This window comes from Peromyscus maniculatus, chromosome 5, assembly GCF_049852395.1.
Source record: "Peromyscus maniculatus bairdii isolate BWxNUB_F1_BW_parent chromosome 5, HU_Pman_BW_mat_3.1, whole genome shotgun sequence".
NCBI lineage: Eukaryota > Metazoa > Chordata > Mammalia > Rodentia > Cricetidae > Peromyscus > Peromyscus maniculatus.
The window spans coordinates 67673395-67696509 of record NC_134856.1 but is presented as its reverse complement, the minus strand read 5'-3'; the positions used below and the strand labels follow the sequence as shown (position 1 = coordinate 67696509).

The 23115-nt window shown below is 46.9% G+C and overlaps 1 protein-coding gene across 36 annotated transcripts in view; it reads left to right on the top strand.

Annotated features, from left to right (window-relative positions):
* The window catches only part of Svil (supervillin), a 208478-nt gene that overhangs the window by 97811 nt on the left and 87552 nt on the right, over nt 1-23115 (top strand). The window lies entirely within an intron of this gene.

Here is a 23115-nt window from a genome sequence, read left to right as displayed (position 1 = left end):
ATCATGGCTCTTAGGAGCGTTTTGTAACCTGGAGCCAGCGCTGTTTCACTGCCTCGGGCTTAAGTTCCAGCAGCTGCATGCTGAATACTTTTCCATTTTTGTTTTTTAAAAATGTGTATTAGCACACCCTCGAATCCTTCTTCCTTCACACCCTGCCCCGACCCCAAACTCTTGTTTGGAAACACAAAAGCTTTATTTATGGTCTTTTAAGGAACAAAATTAGGAACTTCTCTTCCAGCCCACTCTCTTTCCTTTCTTTATAGGGAAGAAAGCATTGGAAGTACTTGTTGTATTTGCATTTGGTATATCTTCTAAGAGGAAGACAGAGTTTGGGGGGCTCAGTGCCAGCTTTCTTGATTTTGTTTTTATCAGTACTTTTATATCAGTATATTATACATATATAATATATATATATATATTTCATCTCTAAAGCCATGCACAGTGTATGTGTGTGTTGGGGATTTGAACTCAGGTCCCCAAGCTTGTGCAGCAGACACTCTACCAACTGAGCCATCTCCCCAGCTCTCACACCTCCATTCTTTAACAGTTGTCTACACTTGTTCCAGATCTGACCATTTGCATGTTTCGCATATCAAACACTGACCGCTGACACTTCCAAACAAACAGACTTCCTTGGGAGTGCTGACCTCTTAAGCATTGGTACCCAGGGCTGGAAATGTCTCTCCTGTCTTCCCCGAATCACTCTGGTGGGGGGTGCTTTGTGGACAGGCTCAGTGCAGTGGGTATCTGTGCCTGGGAACCTGGCTTCCAGGCAGGCTGGGAGCTGTTCCCTGTGCAGAGGACACATAATGAGGCATCCAGAAATGTTCTCCTTGTTTCTGAGTTATTGCAGACTAATCTAAACTCTTGGTACTTGATGGCATTTAGGGTTGTTAATAAGTGTGTACATTGGTAAGGGAAAATAGACTGCGATGTGATATAATGACCAGGGGTTCAGGGTTTGAAAGATCTACCACAGACATCCCAAATGCTAGCTCTAGGTTTTGGTAAATTAAATTTATAATGAAACCAACGAACACTGGACTAGCAGAAGGAAAAACTGGCAACAGTCAGGTGCGTCCGTATCCTGATCCTTTAGAAAGGCTGGGTGTGCCCGTGCCCACCACTACAGCAGGAAAGAGAAGGGATGGGGGACAGAGATGTGTGCAGAGCAGCCAGTGACTGAGGCCACCCAGGCCCAAGCCCATAGTTAAGCTCTGCACTCTCTTACAGATGTCAATGTTTTCGGTATAAACTGGTCTGAGAGCCAGAGCTGGAACACTCTGAAGCTGAGCTTGGACTCACATCTGTCCTAAGACTCTATGATTTCTACCAGCTGGACTGGTGTGTGTGTGTGTGTGTGTGTGTGTGTGTGTGTGTGTGTGTGTGTGTGTTTTGTTACTTTTTCTCCCTGCTGTAGTGTTGAGGATGGAACCCAGGACCTGATGCTCTGCCCTGAGCTGCACCCCAATCAGGATAACCGTTCCATTAAGTATCACCTACAGTATGTCTGAATGTTTCCATTAGGGTGGAATGTCTCAGGTTCTGTCTTGAAATGGACCTGTGGCAAGAACCACCTTGTGTAACTACACCCCAAGCATATGGCTCCCCCAGAATCAAAGGCCCAAGGAGATAGAGTAAGAAAAGGCACAGCTCATCTTAAACATGTTTCCAAGGTCAGAATGATACCACCCCATGCTCACAGCTCCCCAACTGCTTAGCAGTGTCCTCCTTGGCAGTCGGCAGGGATACTTTCATCTTTGTGTTTTTGCTTTAACTCCAGCTTTGGGTTTGGTAAACCTGATGTGCTCGTCAGTTCAGATGAAACCTGGCATTCAGATGAAACCTGGCATGTAGCAATTTGGAAAATGCTGTGCCCAAATGAACTGTGGCGGGTAGGAAGCGTGTGTTGCCTGCCTTTGTGGGAGAACATGTTTATGCTGCTATTGTTAGCTGTTTTTCTTGGAAGATAAAACCCCTACAATTGTTATAACATGTTTCTGAGATGCAGAGGATGAAAACCGAAACAAAAACGCAAGCCTTTCAAGTTAGCACATGAGCTAAATGCATCAGTGATGAGGAGGAATGGGGCCAGGAAAATTGATGATGAAGAAAGAGTACACATGGACCACAAGGTGCCTCGGCAGATGAGCTCAGGCCTGAGCACTTGAGTTCCTCCCCAGGTACCACATGATGGGAGAAGAGGGGTGACTCCTACAGGTCTCCCTCTTGACAGACACACATACACCACAATAACCAAAATCAAATGGAAAAGACAGACATCAGGAGGCCCCTGTCAGTCAGTACTTTGCATTGGATCTAATTTCTATGCATGCAGCACTCACCACCTCCTGTTAGAAGTCGCAGGAACTTCGTAGGACTAAGCATTGGCCAGTGCAGAGCTGCATGGTGATCATCGCAATGTGTAATCGACAAGCTTTCCCCCACATTTACCAGACAGTACAGTGCATTCACCTGCTGGGTACCCAGATCTTAACTGTTACGTTCTAGGGAATTGGGTTTCTTCTTACTTCTGCCTAAAGAAGCACATGTTTTGGGGGGGGGGGATACTGAAGAATAAACAAGGAAGAGCACATAGAGGACAAAAAAGTTCATTTGGGTGGGGATGTCGCACAGTGGTAGATCCCCTAACCTAACGTGCCTGAGGCCCTGGGTTCCAGCCCTGGTGTCCCTGAAGGAAAAGCTGTGCTTTCAGAGCTTGTCTTGTGCTCCAGGCTATTTTCTGTGCATTCATGGGGAGGTCATGGGCAGGCATAAGACTTGCGTGTTGTGTCAGTGTCTGCAGAGACCCATCCTCTCCATCTTCTGTCTGACTTGCTCGGGCAGGTTTCTGTAGAGATGAAGCACTCCTGCAATAGAAAACCTGTTTTCTTTGCCAAATCTACACGATCAAATATTTCTAATGCTAAACAAAATGACATGTTGGCTGGCAAGGATTACCTAAACCCTCACCTCCATTTGAAGTCTATGAAGCTGCTGCTGAGAAGCCGTGGGGAGAGGCTGTTTTTTGTGCTGAGGAAGATGCCCAAGGCGGCTGCTGTGCGCAACATTGTTTCTGTTCAACTTTGGCTGGGCTCCTGAGTGCATGAGCTTATGTTCCAAATTTATCACCAGAAGAATGCAGGGAGAATCTCTTTTCTTTCTCTTATAACCCCCTCTTTTTTTTTCTTTAAGATTTATCTTACTTTTATTTATGTATATGAGTATTTTTATTATGTGTATGTGCATGACATGCCTGTGGGTACCCACAGAGACCAGGAGAGGGCAGCAGATCCCTGGAGCTGGAGTTGCAGACAGCCATGAGCTGCTACCCAATATGGGTGCTGGGATCTGAACTGCAGTCCTCTGCAGATGCTCCTATCCACCAAGGCATCTCTCCAGCCTTCTCTCCTATCCGAGTCTAGCATCTCGGTGGCCCCCATTGCCAAGGTTTGAGCAGAGCAGTTTAGAATCAAAGCAAACAGGCTGTTCACACAGCATGGTGGCTCTCGCTTTGCTTGGCCCCACCTACATTTCCAGACTCTTACCCCACCCAGAACTAGTCCCTCTCACTGCTCTAGGACCATGCTGTCCCCTAGGACCATGCTGTCCCATGTTCCCACTTCCCTACAGAAACCAGAACTGCAGAGACAGGTTTTGATGGCCTGCTTGCCTTTGCATGTTAGGCCCCCTCTGTCTATGGCTTCACCCCCGGGGGCCCAAAGAGCATCTGGAGCTGTCAGGGATCTGCACAGCCTTTCCTTAGACCCACACCCTTGGCTCAGAATTAGCCTATTAACCCTTTGTGTTTTCTGCAGCTCTCAACAGTCCCCTGGGGTTTTGTTCCCTCCCGGTTTTTCATACTGTCACAAAACAGATCTGATGAGAGAGTATCTTAAACATATTAAATGCACATAGGTGAGTGGTATTAAATGCATTTGTAATGTGCTGCCATCACCACCACCCCCATGTAGGACCCTTCCTTTTCATCTTGAAAAGCCAAAACTCTCATCACACCCACTAAACAATAGCACCCCAGTTCCTCTCCTCCACCTACTGACGGTCCCCATTTCAACTGTTGTCCTTTTTTGTTGTGATGCACGTTAGAATTGCCCTCTTTTTAAAAAAAAATGTGTGCAACGCCAGGTGGTCGTGTCACACACTTTTAATCCCAGCAGGTGGGAGACAGAAGAAGGTGGATCTCTGAGTTCGAGGCCAGCCTGGTCTACAGAGTGAGTTCCAGGACCCAAGACTGCCAGGGCTCCACAGAGAAACTCTGTCTCAAAAACAAACAAAAGTGTGTGTGTCTGTGTGTGTGCACACATGCTCATGTACACACGTGACAGGGTTTGTGGGTATGGAGATCAGTGGACAACATCAGGTCTCAGTCCTTGTTCTCCACCCTGTTTGGAACAGTCTCTTGTTCACTGGTGTGCACGCAAGGCCAGCTGGCCCGTGAGCATTGGGAAGTCCTCCTGTCTGTACTCCCATATTGTCTTAGATGAACGCTACACATCTAACTTTGCATGGGTTCTAGGGATCTGAACCCAGGCCTCGTCCTTTCACAGCCGCCACTCTGCTCATCTCCCAGCCTGCAATGTTTTTCTTTTTTAAGGCTGAGCACGATGTTGTTGAAGGCGCCCACTTGGGCACTTTGTTTACTCATGCTTTGATGAACAGGTGGGTTGCTTCCGTATGCTCACGACGGTGTGTAACTAATACAGCCATAAACAGGGCTGTCCAGGTACTTTCTCGGGACACTGCTTCTGGCTCTGTCACTAGCCCTGTGTTTAAACCTCTCTAGAGGTCCCTTTTTTTTATCTGTGAAATGAAGATGTCAGCACTGAACTTCTGGCCTGCAGGAATCCAGGAAGCCAAACACGTTGACCAAACACTTTGTAAATTATAAAATACTCTCTGGCGTCCGTTTTTGTAGCATGAGTGTGAAGTGAGCAATTGAGAGCTCATTGTGTGCTGTAATTGTGGATGTAGCTGTGTTTTTTTTTTTTTTTTTTTTTTGGTTTTTCGAGACAGGGTTTCTCTGTGTAGCTTTGCGCCTTTCCTGGAGCTCACTTGGTAGCCCAGGCTGGCCTTGAACTCACAGAGATCCGCCTGCCTCCGCCTCCCGAGTGCTGGGATTAAAGGCGTGCGCCACCAACGCCCGGCATAGCTGTGTTTTAATTGATATCTACCTGGCAAGAATTCTGTAGAAGGCGCAGGCTGAGAATTTTGATTTCCATCATGAGAAGGTGGGGCATTTGATGGCACAGGAAGGAAGATACAACGCAATGGCAGAGAGAGCTGTCAGGTACCAGAGGGCACCTTGTGTGCCCTTCCCTGGGCTGGAAAGAGCAGTAGTGCCTTGTGCAATGTGTATTTTCACCCGGGAAGACGGGTTTCAAAGATGCCACAAGTATTTTTGCTTCGATCTTGCATTTCTCATTGCTCGTTCTCTGTCATGAAACTGGGTAGGGAGCCGAGTGGAATGGACAGTGATCGGCTGTGTGGTCATGCCTTCCTCTCAATGTTAAATCTGTCGCTGCTGTTGCAGTCTGGGGCTGACATCCAGCGGCCATCCTGGATGAATGCCCCTCCTCACCTCCCATCCCTGCCAGGCTCCTCCCCCAGCAGTGCCAGGCTGGTCTTGAGAGTGCCCTGGTGGGTCTCAATTCTAGCCTTAGCAAGCTCTTTTAAATGTGTAAAAAGTGTAATATAATTCCATGTGGAATTATAGAAACTGTCTTTTACAAGTGCCCACTAACTGTTTAAATACCAGGGTGGCTGCTAGTCAAAAAGTGTCAAGTGCAGTCCTGAGATCAGGGCCGTGGGCTTGGCAATGCCTACCACTAGATCAGTGTCTGATAACTTTCAGTGTTGACCTTGAATGGCCTGAGACTGACCTCTGTGTAAAACTGTTTAACCAATCACTAGAACCGGAGAATTCCTTTCCCTTAAATTTAGAAAGTGAGTTGAATTTGAACCTGTCTCCACTCTCTCTTTTTCAGCCCTGAAAAATTAATTAGCATGGAATCAGTGGAATGGGAGCTAGGCCTTGGCAGGAAGGAATATTTAGATGAATAATTTGAGCTTTGTTGAGACATAGAGCATAATTGCACAGATTTTTGCTCGAAGGTCAACTGTTTGGTTCTCTCTCTCTGTCAGAAGACTTTAGCTAACAGAACTCACTTGTCATATTTTGGCACGGGGCTGTTTGTGCTGACCGTTGACCCTTGTGCATGGTAAGGGTCATAGATTAGGCCTTGCAGGATGCTCACTCTTCCCTCGGTGGCCATGAGGATTCTTCACTGTGGGCCTCTTGTCAGTTGAAAAGCTCTTATGGGGCCCCTACTGTCAGCTGAAGGGTCTTAGCAACCGGGGGAGAGGGCGTTTTGAACAGATATGTCAACTTACACATATTCGGTCTTTTGTTGTTGTGTTGTTTGTTTTTGTTTTGTTTGGGGCATGCTCTTACTGTGTAGCTCTCACTGGCGCTGGTTTAGAACTTTGACTATGTAGACCCGGCTGGCCTCGAACTCAGAGATCCATATGCTTCTGCTTTCCGAGAGCTGGGATTAAAGGCATGTGCCTGGCCGTACTCAGCTTTTACAAGGTTGATTCCCTGGACTTTTGTTGGATATCCAAGTGTCTTTATTGTCTTTGAAAACAGGTAATATGTTGACAGATAGACTGCGCACATTATACATAAGCAGGTCAAAACTGTAGTGACAGTTTTTTTCAGAGACATCTTTTAACATGCCATGAACATACATACAAGTAGCTCTTAGCTTCAGTATAGAGGACTAGCAGCAGTCAAGGCCAGATGCTTCCCATCCCATCACACAGAATGAGCATCAGAAATCACCAGAGCCTGTGGGTTCGCACATGTAGCCAGAGCATGCTAGAGACTTTCACATGACCTCATCTAGGTCTCCAAGCGGGTGTGAGAGCACTCTCTTGTCCCATGTCACAGCTAATCCGTCTACACCATGAGGACTCATATCTAGGCTGGGTGTCATTCTCATATGGCCGTTAAAAACCAAAATGTCAGGGTTCTGAGCAATGGGGCAAAGTCAGTGTCCTCCGGTCTTGGTATCATGCTTCCCACTCTGTCAGACATGAGGCTTTGAATACAATGTTCACACAGTTGTAATGTTTACATACAAAACATTTATTGCTGCACGTCAGTTTTTATGGCAAGATCTATTACTTTTTTTACGAGTCTGCCTCACTTTTATAACTGTAAATATTTTAGTTTATAATATAGACAGTTAAAAATGGCAACGCCCTTTTATTTGGCTGGCGAGAAAACCACTTGGTTAGAATTACAGTTGGACCCCTCAGCACTCCGGGGTACTTGATGAGGGTGGGGGGTGAGAAACCATGGAAGAAGGTGGGGTGTTGAAAAAAGAAGCCAGTGATATGAAATCACAGCAATGTGGGTGTTTGGTGGTCCTCATACATAAAATGCACATACATGTGAACACGAGGCCCATGGGCATGCTGGGCATCATATTAGACATTTGATGTATGAGTCCATTGCTGGAACCAGAGGCCCTGTGTCCCAGCCCAAGACATGTAAGAGAGTGCACTGGGAATATTTGTTGAATAAGTAACTGAGCAGATTTTCTAACTTTTAGCTTCATACATATCTTGGAGATAGCCAAGCTGTTTTAAACAAAAATGTCTTTGCCTCCAGATTTGTTATGACTTGTAAAATTGACTTTAGAAAAATACAAAAAAAAAGCACTAATTTCTTTTCACCACTAGGGGTCGACATAGTGCAGTGAAGGGAATGAGTTTTTAAGGCATTCTTTCCAAAAGCTGGTACTTTTAGCAGGTTGTCTTAGCTGTAGCTAAAAGGACTGAGTAAAGTTAGTACTGCAGGAGAAATCTTAGAACTGCATCAATATGTTTTAAACTTAGCACAGGGTGAACATGTGTCTGAGTTAAAAATACACCCATGAAAATAGCCTGATAATGTGTTTAAAAATAACGTCTTATAAATAGACAACAAACAATGAGTTGGCCTTTTTTTTTCTTTTCTTTTCTTTTTTTCTTTTTTGTAGTGCTGGGGATCAAGCTCGGAGCTCTGTACATGATAGGCATGTGGCACACTGAGGCCTGATTTAGTCTTTAATGATTTTAAGAGCACTTCCTACCACCTATTAAACAGTGTATTCCATTTGAAGTCAAAAGATGAAATGTAGCGGGGTGGTGGTGGCGCATGCCTTTAATCCCAGCACTCAGGAGGCAGAGCCAGGCGGATCTCTGTGAGTTCAAGGCCATCCTGGGCTACAGAGTGAGTTCCAGGAAAGGCACAAAGCTACATAGAGAAAGCCTGTCTCAAAAAAAAAAAAAAAAAATGAAATGTACATGTTAAAGTGGAGAAGAACCCTTTCCCCTAAGAACATGATAAGGGAAGCATGATACCAACAAAGCCCCTTGTTCTGTCTGTATAGTTGGTGTGGTTTCAGTGTGGGATGGGGCTAGGTGGTATCATCCCGCCGCATAGACAATAGACAGTGACTAATTCCACACCTCCAACCCCAGTGCCAGCCTAGCACAGCCAGGTGTGTGAATGGCTGGCTGGCTGTGAGCCTATCTGGATGCCTCATGTCTGTGGGACAGCAAGCTGACAGTGACTTCATTGTTAAGGACAGAGGCACAGGGATTTCAAGAAAGGATTTTTCTTTCACAACGGTATAATAAGTTAGAATAAAATCAGTAATAATTTCGTACACATTGCTGATGGTTTTATTTAGTATGTGCAGTGTGTGTGTGGTATGAGCCTGTATGTATATGGCATATGTGCATATGTGTATGCGGGCACAGGTATACACACATGTGGAGGCCAGAGACACCTGGTGTCCTGTTCTGTCCCTTTGCACTTTATTGTGTTCGGACATGCTTTCTCACTGAATATGGAGCTCACCATTTTGGAGCTAGGCTAGCTGCCCCCAAATCCCAATGATCCTCCTGCCTCAGTTCCTCACAGCACTGAGGTTACAGTGTATGACGGTTGACATTGGTGCTAAAGACCCAGACTCAAGTTCTCACATTTTCGCAACACACTTACCCATGGAGCCATCCAGCTCATCGGCTCTCTTTTTGTTTTTATTTGGTACTGGGGACTGAGCCCAGAGCCTTGAAGGGGCTAGGCAAGTGCTCTTCTACTGAGCTATGTCACATCCCCCACCCCCACTTTTTTTTTAACTTTTTGTCTTGAGATGGAGTTTCCCAGGCTGCCCTTGAACTCTCTCTGCGGGGCAGCAGTCCTTGCCGTCCTGCCCCAGCCTCCAGAGGAGCTGGAATGGAAGGACTGTACCACCTGCCAGACATCCATGTGTTCTTCGCTGCTGTCTTTTCTTTGGAGATGCTGAGCTCTGATGGTGGACCCTGTGTGGATGGTTGAGTAGACCCTGGCCATACTGCAACCCCAGCTGTCTCTGCGGTGTCTTGGTTGACAGAGCTTGGGCACAAAATCTGAAGCCAATACGATTGGCTCCTGGTGGGAGTGCTGCTTAGGACTCCACCAAAGCTAGCCTCTGGGGGAAAAGAGGGGACACTCAATGCTTTCATGCTAGCTCATCCTGGAAGAATTAACTGCTTTGGGACTCAAGCAATCACAGGAGCCAGCCAATAGTTGCTGGCCGTTACAGTGGACCTTTGAGCAACTCCACCTGCACCCACCCAGACTGTCACCTGGGAAATTGGTGCCTCCCTTTTGGGTTCTACATCTCGCTGATAAAAATAATTTATAAACAGGTTAAAAAGGAAGCCCAAGGAGACTTTTATTAGAGTCTGAGAAAAACCAAACTGGATAATCAGGCTATTAACCCCAATAGTTCCTGGGAGGAAGGAGATGAAGAAGAGAAAGAGCAAGCCATGCCTTTTGAGTTAGAAAGTCCGGGAAAGCAGGCAGGCTCAGTAATGGAGTTGCACGGTTCACCAACAGCCGCCTAGTGGAAGGTGGGCTGCAGGCAGGGAACTTTCGAGAACCAACAAAAAAGTCCAGTCTGTCAGGGAAAGCATACCCAGGCTTTGGCCAGGATCTGAAAGAAAAGGAAAAGTTATGCTCAAAGTGTGCAGGCCATAATGCTACATGATAGCTGTGCATGCGTCAGTCTGGAGAATACCTTGTTAAAGAGATCACTATTCCTCCCATCTCCTTAACATGGCTTCAAGTGAACTGGTTTGGGGGGGGGGGTTCTGACTAGGTGATTGGCAGGCCCTGCTGGTTTTACTCTTAAGGGGAAAAGGGAAAAGTGTGTAATGTTTTGGTTCATTTAGAATGTCAAGTAGTATATAGATTCTATTCTTTTGACCAGGAGGACTTAGCTTTCTCTGAATGGGCCTCAACAAAACCCAGATGTCTCCATTTTTTGATAGGAGAATTTCAATCCTAAGAAGCATCAAAGCTGATGTTTACTTTCCCAGCAGTACCAGAGCAGAGGGGCTCATTAACCAGACTGTTAATGTTGTAAGAAGACTGAGGCACACCTGTCGGAAGATGTGGTTATTGCCTGCTTTGCCTGACTTAGAAAAGCCGTAGCAGATCCCTCCAGGGTCAAGGTTGTGAGCGAGTGAGGGAAGAGTTGAGGCTGTGAGTGAAGCAGCCATGCTCTGCGACACGACACCGATGTCTGCAGGGCTCAGAGAGGGAGCTTGTGCTGTCCGTGTCTCCTAGACAGGAATTTCCAGTAACTTCCACCACAGAATCCCCTGGGAACTATTTGACTTGGATTAAGGAAAACTAGAAGTTGACCTGACATTAACACCCCTAACACATTAGCCTGTGATAGACCGCTGTTTTTCACCGTTCTTACCTGAAGCCCCACAAACTCTATTCCCCGGAGAAGCAAAGAATGTATGCTGCATGCTAACTATTGAGTTGCTAAGACATTACAGAGAGATGGTTTGTGAGGGCCAAACTGCTCACACTGGACACAACAGTAATGGAAAGGACAGGACAACGGTACAGCTGGGGGCGGGAGGGGCGGGGTTGGCCACGCCTTTGACCTGGGGGACTCTGAATTAAGTTCCCGGTGAATTCTGTCCTTGAATGTGTTTCTGTCTCCTTGACCTGCCCTTCCCAATTTTGCCCCAGTTTTGAAATTCCTATGAGACCCTGTTGAAAGTTTAGAAGCTGGTGTTTAAGACTTTGGGGGTGTCTGCGTCCTGGAGAGAGTGGAATGCCGGCTGAATGACAAAGGGGCAGACAGCTGGAAGCTGGCGGAGACTTGTGCCCAGGGAGGAGTGGTGTGCGATGCATCCCTGCCGCTTGTCCTTATATAGAAGTGCAAGGGGCCTGGGAGTCTTTGAGCTGAGTCTTAATAGGATCAGAATAATGAATGCTTGTATCTGAGTATGGTATGATCAACACCCCAGCTTCCTCCTCTAAAAATACGGAAATGTATTTTTTTTAAAAAATGGGTGTTTGCTTATTTTCTGGAATGCTGTAGATTGTTGGCTGCACCTGACCGAGGAAATGACTTGTAAGCATCCAGGACATGCGTATATTTGCCACCGTAGGTTGCTATTTTGAAGTCAGGGAATTGCCTGGAGAAATGGGCATGCTACCCAGGGTCTTCTGAAGACTGCCTTTTAAGAGTTCTCTGATGAACCTTCAAAAGGCTGGAAGAAGTCAGAAAGAAAAAGAAATTCCCTTTTAATAGCTCCAGGCCCTGCAGAAGGGACCCTTACTTCAAACAGGTAAAGTAGACCGCCTCAGCTAAGTCTGTCCTCTGCTGGGAGGAGTTTCTATTATTATGTTAATGGATCTCAGTGCAGTCCGTTTAGAGGTTTTGGCAATGGGTAACCCTTTGTCTGCCAAAGGTAGGCTCCTGCTTTGCCTGCCAGCCCGGTTTGCAGGGTAAACAGTGGGTGACCTATAAGCCAGCCAGTCAACTTGCAGATGACCTTATTAGGCAGCCCCAGGAGGCTGGTGTCTGAGGCCAGACTGGCAGGGCCTGCTGCAGTGGACTCCTGTTCTGTGAGGAGCAAGAGAGTCCACACCCTGGAGGCATGGCCTAGTACCGTTGAGTTAATTATAGCGCTCTACGATGACAGGAATATGTGAAGCTCCTTGGCAGACATGCTTTAGGATATGGTTAGAAAATAAGAAGTCTGTAGTAGGGGATGACTTCTCATAGGATAAAGTGGTTCATCTTGTTTCCCTGGGGCTCTTTCTACCGTGTAACATGTACTGATTCACTCTATGAAGTATGGACTTTTATCAGAAATGGTTGTTTCCCTTTGGGGGCAGGGGTGGGGTAGCTATAAAACCTAGGACCTCAAGGATGCTGGGCAAACGCTCCATGCATGTAGTCGTAATGATGGAAGGCAGATGTTGACGGGGCAAGGAGGTGGCTCAGCTGGTGTCACTCTCAGGAGCAGCCTGGGGATCTGAGTTCTACCCCGACTCTCCCATAAAGGTGGATGGAGAGAGCTGACCTCTGCACAATTTGTCTTCACACTTGAGCTCACACACACACACACACACACACACACACACACACACACACACACACACAAGTAATAATGTTAATACATCAACTTTTTAATGGGGGAGGAAAATTAAAATGCATTTTAAAAGAACAGGTTTGATGTTGACGAGTAACCACTCTTTGGGGTGTATTTACATGTTTGCTTCTTTATCTTGTTTTTGTTTGCGGTGCTGGGGATGGGATTCAGGGCTCCAGTGAGCTCCACCCCCAAGCCCATGCTTTGCCTTTTCAAAGGGAAGAAAATTACTATTATTATTATTATTATTATTATTATTATTATTACAATCATATGATGCTGCTTCATTTAGTTGTGTTACACCATCTCAGCTCCTGTGAAGTGACAAGCTGTACTGGAGCAACAATAAAAATATTAAACATGCAAGTGTCTAGGACAGCACAGCTTACAGATTCTGACATGCACTGTTCCAGCTGCTCCTGCTTTCAGGATTCGATCCTCACAGCAACCCTGTAGCAAAGACAGCTTTTCTTTGAACATGGCTCTGTCTGGGTCTAAGGTTCCAGGGACCTGTCTCTCATTCTCCCTAGAGAGAACTGCTCATGGATAGGGTGGGCATATGTACATGATTGGCCCACAGGAAGCAAGAGAGATACTTCAAAAGAATCAGTGGGTAGCAGGGGTTTGAGGGCTTTGGTACTTTGTTTAAAAATGTGTCTTTAGCTTGATAGGTGATGTCTTCCTATAGTCTGGAACCTCACTAAAGGAAGGAACTCACTTGGTTACTTGAGTGCCCCAAGGTCACTTCAGGCCTTGGTTTCCAGGACTCCCGAAGGAGACTTAAGCACAAGAGTGCTAAAATACTCTGTACAGCATCCCATGACATCCATGTGCAATTTAAATACACCCTCCTTTAAACCATCTCTAGATAGAACCAGCTGTTACACTGTGCTGTTTAGATAGTATCTTAGGGTTTCTATTGCTGTGATGAAATACCACGACCAACAAGCAAATTGGGGAGGAAAGGATTTATTTGGCTTACACTTCCACAGCATGTTTATCATTTAGGATGTCAGGATAGGAACTCAAATAGGGCAGGATTCTGGAGTCAGGAATTGATGCAGAGCCATTGAGGGGTGCTGCTTACTGGCTTGCTTCCCCTGATTTGCTCAGTCTGCTCTCTTACAGAACCTGGGACCGCCAGCCCAGAGACAGCATCACCCACTCAGCCCTCCTCCATCAATTGCTAATTAAGAAAATGCCTTACAGCTGGATCTTATGAAGACATTTTCTCAGTTGAGGTTGTGTCAAGGTGACATATGACTAGCCAGCACAAGCAGTAATGACAAAAACATCTGCAGGTATTCAGCACAGATGTTATCATAGACTCAACTACATTTTTGGTCCGAGAACATGGAGAACTGACTGTGCACACTGCCGAAGTCAGGACAGGTCAATGAGTACAAGAATAAAGTACCACTGGGGATTGGAACCAGACCTCATACATGCTAAGCCTTCTCTCCTCCTCTGAGCTGTATCCCAACTGGGAGAAGATGCTAACTGAACTGGAAGAGTTCTGCGGAGAATGGGGGACTAGTTCCAGTTCACACCTTCATCTCACAGCACTGAATCCTCTGTGTATCCCGGGCAACCGTTGTTGCATAGGCCTCAAACAGCCAGTGATTGGTGGCTCTTGGGTTATGTGTGGTGATGGAAACCAAGACCATGGGCCAAGTGAATATCTGTGGAGGATTACAATGAGAGAGATAGAGTGTGTGTGGGAGAGAGAGAAAGGCAGGCAGGGAGACAGAGGATACGAACATATGATTGATGAGGGAAGGAAGAAATGAAAGGAAAGGGAGGATATAGATGATGGATAGGTAAATGGGTGGACAGGCAGATAGATAATACATCTTTTTATATGCCTTTCCATCCCACTGTCTGTAGACCCTGAAGCCACATACGAAGAAGGGCTGGGTTACAACATCTCCATTCCTAGGTATTTTCTCCCTGTCTGAAAATACAGCATGATATATTTTAGCTCAGTGGCAACATATGATGAGAATCTGCACTTTGCTGTTTTTTTCTCCTACTGAACTCCCAAGATGGCTCTGGGGTTTTCAGAGACTGCCCATTGCCTCCCTTCTCACTTCTTAGTGGTCCGACAGGATCCATTTACACATTTGCTCCCAGGTTCTCCTCCCAGGCGGGGTGTCTGGTACACCCCGCTCCTCTTCCCCATCCACCTGCAGCTATGACCTCCCTCCTAGGTGAGCTCACTCTCAGCACTTTCTCAAGGGAGTGCTCCCCATCTAACCCCATGTCTTTGAGTTGGACGTCACATGGTTTTGCACTGATGTTTCAACTTCAGACCCTGCTGTAATCCCATGAGGCTGGGGAGGCTTTTATGCTTAACAAGTAGGTGACTTGGAGGGCCACTCAAGCCTGGCATCATTTGCCTTATGGATGAGGCATTGAACACACTTGTTTGTATAAACCTGTCTAGCCATTTCAACCCAACAAGGACTGTGTCTTCCATTTTCCTATACAACCTTCCTTTGGATACCCTGTCTGCCTACCCGGACTCAGTGACACCTGAGCAAAGGTATTAGGAGCATTTGTCTCTCACTGGTGTTCCTCCACTAGTTAGCAAATGCCCTGGGAGCCTCCCAGAGTGCATATTGGGTACCAATTAATGACACCAGTGGAAAGCACTGGCAGCCTCTGGATGGCAGGATGCTGATCATTGCCACTGCTCTACTTAAGATGCCCTTTGAGAGTCCCAGGTATAGTCAAGCTCCTTCCAGTTATTCTCATATAGTTCTAGAACACATGTGAGCCATCGGGTGTCATGTCCGCACCTGTCCTGGAAGACTCATAAAAACCCTCCTAGCAAATGATGTTTCCTTGCATCTGTTCATGTACAAAGCATCAAGCAGTGAGTGAGTTTTGAGGGGTGGGGTTGGGAGAAGCCTTCCTCCGTCTCCCTTGGTGACTGAGATAATGTCAGATCCCCTGCAGCATGAGAGTACTTTCTCAGTCAAGCTGCCGCATGCCACCCCACAGTGTTTCAGGAGGTGCTGCATATTGTGGACAGTAAGTGCTGGGACTGTGTTGACCAAGTCCTGTTTCAGAACCTTCGTGGGTTGATGCTTCACATAGGCTACACGTGTTCTTAGTGCCGCTCCCTGGACGCTCTGGACACGCCTGAGACATCCCCTCCTCTTCCTGGAACTCTTCCCTCCCTGACTCTGTATTTGACTATTGCAGGGACCTCAGCTAAAGGGAGCCATGCAGTATTTGGCTGGTTCATCTCAGTTAGTGTACTAGCCTTGGTTTCCCTCATGGAGCATGTCTCAGAACACCCCTGCTTTTGAAGGCTAGCTAGCACTCCATTGTCTGCATATTTCAGTGTTTACTTTATTTCTATTCCTGTCTGTTCATGCTGCGATACCGGCCGTCAAGCCTATCTGGGGCCTTGTGCATTCTGAGCAAGTCCATGCATTGGTGAGCTGCACCCTCATCCCCAGGGCACATTTTTTTTTTTTTATTTTATTTTACAATACAATTCAGTTCTACATATCAGCCACGGATTCCCTTGTTCTCCCCCCTCCTGCCCCCCTCCCCTTCCCCCCAGCCCACCCCCCATTCCTACCTCCTCCAGGGCAAAGCCTCCCCCGAGGATTGAGATCAACCTGGTAGACTCAGTCCAGGCAGGTCCAGTCCCCTCCTCCCAGGCCAAGCCCAGCGACCCTGCATAAGCCTCAGGTTTCAAACAGCCAACTCATGCAATGAGCCCAGGACCCGGTCCCACTGCCTGGATGCCTCCCAAACAGATCAAGCCAATCGACTGTCTCACCCATTCAGAGGGCCTGATCCAGTTGGGGGCCCCTGAGCCATTGGTTCATAGTTCATGTGTTTCCATTCGTTTGGCTATTTGTCCCTGTGCTTTATCCAACCTTGGTTTCAACAATTCTCGCTCATATAAACCCTCCTCTTTCTCGCCAATTAGACTCCTGGAGCTCCACCCGGGGCCCAGCCATGGATCTCTGCATCCAGATCCCTCAGTCGTTGGATGGGTTTTCTAGCACGACAATTAGGGTGTTTGGCCATCCCATCACCTGAGTAGGTCAGTTCGGGCTGTCTCTCGACCATTGCCAGCAGGTCTATTGTGGGGTATCTTTGTGGATTTCTGTGGGCCTCTCTAGCACTTTGCTTCTTCCTATTCTCAGGTGGTCTTCATTTACCATGGTCTCCTATTCCTTGTTCTCCCTCTCTGTTCTTGATCCAGCTGGGATCTCCCGCTCCCCCAGGGCACATTTTAAACCTGAACCTCCCTCTGGTCCTCTGTTGTTACTCCAGGAATCCCTTGGCCACTTGCTGAGGGAACCTGAGCTTTTCTTCCCAAGAATCATTAGTAAGAGACCCTAATTCAAGTTGAAATCTTTATGGTTCATTTTTTCATGACAATTGTTGACACTTTCCACTTGAAGTTTTATTTCAAAGACACTAATGACTCTTTAAGAAGATTTCAGTAAGCTTTTGCCTCAGAAAGGGAATTCTGCCATGTAAAAAGGCCTGGTTTTCTTTCAACACATCTGATAAAGAGGTAGCTGCGAGTTGTAATATATCTTATTGTTGAAAGTACTTCTGCCCTTTCATCCCTGCACACACAGCCTGGTTTAAATTACCTTACGTCATGATGGAAGGTAAAATTTTATTTGCAGACTTGTCCAAAATATGCCTATGAAGCAGAACCCACAGAGCACTTTGGGAGCACACAGTGGGGGGAAAGAATGTGGAATTCGTGAAGAACTCTCGTGTGATAAAAGGGGGATGGGGGAGCCTAAATGGGCTCCCACTGGTGGAACTATCTCAAGTCAGACCATTCTACCTCAGATTAAGCACATAAATAAAATCCACCAAAGACCCGCGAATACCATTTAGGGTTGTTCTGGCATACAACATCCTCCTTTGTGAGGCAATAACTGTATCTTCAGCCATGGAACTTCAGGCCGGACACCGTCTTTAGAAGTGTACGTGAGGTTTTGGTAAAACGGTTTCTGTGGCCCATCTTGATTTTAGAAATTGTCATTAGCTCATAGTGGCGTATATCTGGATAGCTGATCCACGCCGTTCTACCTTGCCATTTCCACCCATCTCAGTCTTCCAAGAAGGCTGGGAGTGCTTTCATCTTCATTGGGAGACACAGGGTGGCATCCCAAGGCTGTCACAGAAGCAAATATGCCCCAAATCTCCACAATACATATAGTTACCATGTGGGGGTCAGTGATGCGCTTGTGGTTAAGAGTGAGGCCACACACGTTCTCACCTAATTCTGACCTCACTGTCATTCACACCCCTGTCTTTAGGCTAGCCAGAGAATGTGGTTTTGCCTTTAGAAATACATTTTACGGGACCGGGGATGTATCTCAGTTGGCAGTATGTTTACCTAGCATGCATGAAGCCCTGGGTTCGACCCCCAGCACTGCATAAACTCGAAATACTTGTGTGGTGCCTGCCTCTAACCTCAGCACTCTGGAGATGGGGAAGGGGAGGCTTGGGAGCTTGAGTTCAACCTTGGGTTACAGAGTGAGTCTGAAGCTGGCCTGAGATACTTGAGAGCCTGTCTCAGAGGGGAGGGAGGAAGGCAGGGTGGGAGGGACCGAAGAAGGTAAAATAGAAGGAAGGAGATTTTCTAAGAAGCCCATCCATGGATACACACACACACACACACACACACACACACACACACAAACACACACACACACAATATGTGCTTTGCAGTTACTTCCTCTGGGTTGGACATGACCACTGCCGTCTTGAATCACAGCAGCTATGATTCCCCGACAGGAGACCCTTAGGAGACCATGCCTGTAAAACTCCCTTACATAGACCCTCACAAGTCCCCTCTCTGGGTTATGTGATAGATGAACAGTTGAGTGGGAGATTCTTTGGTAGATACCCCATGAGTTGTCCAGGGAACTTCCAGGTACCGCAGCTACCTGGGCGTCATCACCCATGTCTTGTGGCTTACCCCTCACTCATGCGCCCTGTGCAGGGGCCCAGTTATACACTGGTACACAAGGTGGACTTGGAGGACATCTCTTTGGTCTGCCCATGCCCTCACTAGCTGTGGTGAATAGACTTTACATCTCCCCAGGAAATATCCCCACACCATCTATCTCAGCTTTTTCATCTGCAGTGGAGACATCCCAGGCTCTCCCTGGCAGGCTTTGGGAAGACACGATGGGTCCAGTGCCTGCAAGCACTAAGCACGGAAGTGAGGACGCAAAGGATGCAGGTCTCCACATCATTAGAAACCGAGTGGCCATTTACCAGTTCGGAAGTTGGTAGTCTCCCTCTTGGCTGCTCTTGTTCCCATATACTCCTTATGAGAGGGACCTCTGCAAGAACAGCTGTCTCTTGTATTGCAAGGGCCCCTGGAGTCTGAGCTACAGCAGTGAGCTGTGCTGTCCCTGGGGGGCTAACACGTCTGCCCTTTGTCACATATCACAGCAAGTATCCTTACCCAATGAACCACCTCTCCAGTCCCTCATAGATGCTTCCTATTGACATGAAATGTAGGTTTCGTTGATCTCACTAGGTTTCCTACAGATAGAACATTTAGGAGAAGATTCAGTTCTATACCCACTGTTTCATAAAGAACTTTTTTCTTTCTTTCTTCCATGACATCTGCTTTGTGTTGGGCTAAGAGGCGAGGCCAACAATTCTAGCAATTCTTCTAATCCTCTTCTGTCTTTGTTCCCAAGCATCATTTCCCTCACTCTACAGAGTTCGTGTGACACCCATCCCCTGCCCAAAAGATGAACATTCAGCAGTCCACCCCCCACCCCCCCCGTGGTGGACTGTATCCACAGTACTTAGTGTTCCTCCATGGTTTGTTTCTGTTTGTTCAATTTTTATTTTTAACAATTTTATATACCATTTCCTGAGCTAACAAGAAGTAACTGAGCACGTAGAGAAAACACCAGAAGGACCCTGTGTTAGCTTTCAGACCCACCCCTTGGGGGCCCAGCCAATAAGTGGGCAATACCTTGGCCTGCCCAGTGTCCTGACTACTTCATTCTACATAAAGTCTGCTTTAAGACAAAACCCCTCCTGCTTTGCTCTCTATTCCCAGGAGGTTGTGTGTGCATCTCTCTCTCTCTCTCTCTCTCTCTCTCTCTCTCTCTCTCTCTCTCTCCCTCCCTCCCTCCCTCTCCCTCTCCCTCTCCCTCTCCTTTCTCTCTTTCCCTCTCCCTTCCTCTCTTCCTACCTCTCTCTTCCCACGAGGTTGCTCTGCATCTCCTTTCTTCCTCTCTTCCCCCTGTCCCTTTCCCTTCCCTAATAAAACTTTCCATGTGAGTATGGCCTGCATGGTGTGTCTTTCCCCCAGGCTCCCACCTCTGTGACCGACACCTGCTGTGTCTGCCTGGCAGGTCTTTTTTCTCACCCTCCGTGGTGCCCCTTGGCTCCAACCCACCAAGGTCTCTCTCCCGCCGGTTTTACAAAACCCTGACTGTTGGTGTCCTACAGTCTCAGACTGTCTCAGCTCCTCTTTGGCAACCGTGGTAAAACACCTGACAGAAACAACAAGGAGAAAGGATTTAGGGTCTCAACTTAAGAGCATACAGTTCGCCGGGCGGTGGTGGCGCACGCCTTTAATCCCAGCACTCGGGAGGCAGAGCCAGGCGGATCGCTGTGAGTTCGAGGCCAGCCTGGGCTACCAAGTGAGCTCCAGGAAAGGCGCAAAACTACACAGAGAAACCCTGTCTCGAAAAAACCAAAAAAAAAAAAAAAAAGAGCATACAGTTCATCTTGTCAGGAAAGCACAGTGGGATCCATTGCTGTGGACTGCGCACCTGAGGCTCCTCACATCTCAGTGGATTGAGAAGCAGAGAGCTTGGACAGTAACCCCCACAGGCTGTCTCAGTGACCCACCTCTGCCAGCCATGCTTCCTTCCTCAGACATCCATCACCTCCCCACACAGTGCCACCAGCTAGCACCCATGTTCCTCTACCTGAGAGTGTAGAGTGTCTTTTAGTTTCAGAGAGTAGCACACTCGCCCATCTACCCCACCATCCATCTGTCCATCCATTGATTCCTCATTTCCAGCTGTATTTGTATCTAAGCTGAACTGGATTGATAGTAGACCCCAAAGTCCAAAGTTTTCAGAAAAGACGATTCCATTATTTCATACGGTCATTCTGCAGATATTTACTGCAGACCTACTGTATGCTGGTTAGATCCAAATGCATGTTCAAGGCCAAAGATACAAAGGCAGACAAACTCAGGGTCCCTGCTACTGCATGGAGTTGAGCCAAATAATGTTCTTGACCCTGCTCCCCGTTGATCCATTTCTCTCATTGTCTCCTGGAAGCAGGTTACCTCCTTAGTCCTGTTTTCTTCTCCTGTAATGGAGCCTGTTTCCTGTGGGTTTCTTGAACGTCCCTTTGTAGGGAGGAAACAATCCATCTCTAATTATTGCCGATTGTTCTTCCAAATTCATTATCCAGATTTGAGTCCACCCGCTACAGACTGCAGTTGGAGAGAGCAGGCAGCAGCCTTATTGCTAAAGCTTAATGTCTTCTGTCTCAAATTAAAATGGTTGACTCTCCTGGTAATATCTGCCTTTTCTTTTTCCACAGTTTTGCTCATATGTTGCTTATAAATCTTAACTCTTAAGTATGAATTTTTGGCTCCCGGTTAAGTGAAATATTTTATTTAGCTCAGCCAAAGCCAAGCTTGGGGCAGCCTGGGAACACTTAGGCACCTCACCGCGCCCCAACACGTTGAGTCCCTCTGTGGGGTTTTCTTCTTTGGGGCTATTTGGTTTTCAGAAACGTGGGAGAGTTCTTTTCGAGGCTGGCACAATCGTTAGGTCTCTGCATTTCTTCTTGGGCAAAGTGTTCTCTGTGATTCCCCGAGGCCTTGCTGGGGCATAATCCGAAGTGCTCTCTCCCTGGAACCCAGTTTGCAAGCATCTCCAGCTCTAATTTCTGCTTGTAATCTGATGACGGGATCGGATTTGTTGCAGCCTTTTGCTTTGTGTTCACTGTAAGCTGGAAGACACACGTGCCTGGTTGCTCACTCTAGCCCTGCACTCTGGAAATTTGCAACCCAATTTTGCTGAAAGCGGCCCAAGGCCACTGCTGGTTAAGAATTAGCTGTCAAATCAGGCTGGTGGTGCCCCAGTGTTCTGTGTGCAACCATGTTCAGGAACCCAGGGCTTTCTAGCTGCCTGGGAGCCTTCAGATTTTCCGAGAAACAAGGTAAGATGGGGAAATATGGAAAATGCATTTCTGTATCCATTTTCTAATGTCTTTGCTGTGGAATCCAGTATTCTCCAGCATCCAGCTAGTCGGCTAGTTGACTCTCTCTCTCTGAAAGGATGCTTTAACTATCAGAATCCCTAACTACACCTATAATTGCTGAAAAATGTCTTTTATCTTTCGTTGCTAAACCACAAAAGCTTTTGTATAGCAAAGTTGCTAATTAAATTCCAAATATTGGATCAGATTCTGGATATGCTTCGCTATACCTAAAATATTTTCTGGAACTACATGTCTTGCATGTGAACTTATTTCCAACAGGCAGTGGTGGGTGAGTCTCTTTTTCTTAACTCTTCATGTGAGACAGTTTGGAGAAAATACTGTCTTTTCAGTGGCTTCTTTTCCAGCCGAGAAATAGAAATGTTTCCCATCTGATTGCTGAAGTGCTGTTACATATGTGGTGTTGGAACAAAAGTGAGATGCTGTGGGTATTTAAATGCCGATTTGAAATCCAGTCATTATCTACCCAGGATATTTCATAGCACAAGTGTTCTGTTGGGACTAGACTAGAACAGTTCGGGAACTTCCTTTTATAACATTCGTTAGCTTTTTTATTTTTCAATCAGAATTGTCTTTCTTCAGATAGTTATGACAGGATGCATGTGTGTGCTTGGGATGAAACCTGGATGTCTAGTTGGCTTTATACTTTTCATTTCACTGTGCCTCCGTGTTGGCCCGAATTTCCAGTTTCTAGGACCTAAGATGTGTTTGGATGGATAAAGAAGTGTTGGCATCTGCTTTATCTTGTACCTTTATCCCGTCGGGGCTCTGGTTCTAAATAGTAAACCGTAAAGGTACTTCCTTGAGGGAGGGAGCTTCTGTCCCAGGTCTGCTTGTATTTGGTCCCTGTGCCTGAAGCTGTAAAGCAGATTGCTGGCTGTGAGACCCATTCTATATCCTGTCTCCGCCTGGTTTTCATTAACACGTTCACCCTGGATGTGTGATTTTCCTGTACGGAATTGTTACCAGCTGTCTTTACATCATATATCCTATCTTCAAAAATAAATGAGTCTGTCCAGTGGGCTTGCTCACCAGGCAGCACTTGCCCCTGAGTTCAATGACTTGAGTTCGAGTCCAAGGACGTACACGGTAGAGAGAACTGACTCCTGCAGGTTGCCTGTCCTCCAACCTCCACATTGTACTGTGGCCCATGCATACCCACACACAACATGCATGTGTCTCCTGCAGGTTGCCTGTCCTCCGACCTCCACATTGTACTGTGGCCCATGCATACCCACACACAATATGCATGTGTCTCCTGCAGGTTGCCTGTCCTCCGACCTCCACATTGTACTGTGGCCCATGCATACCCACACA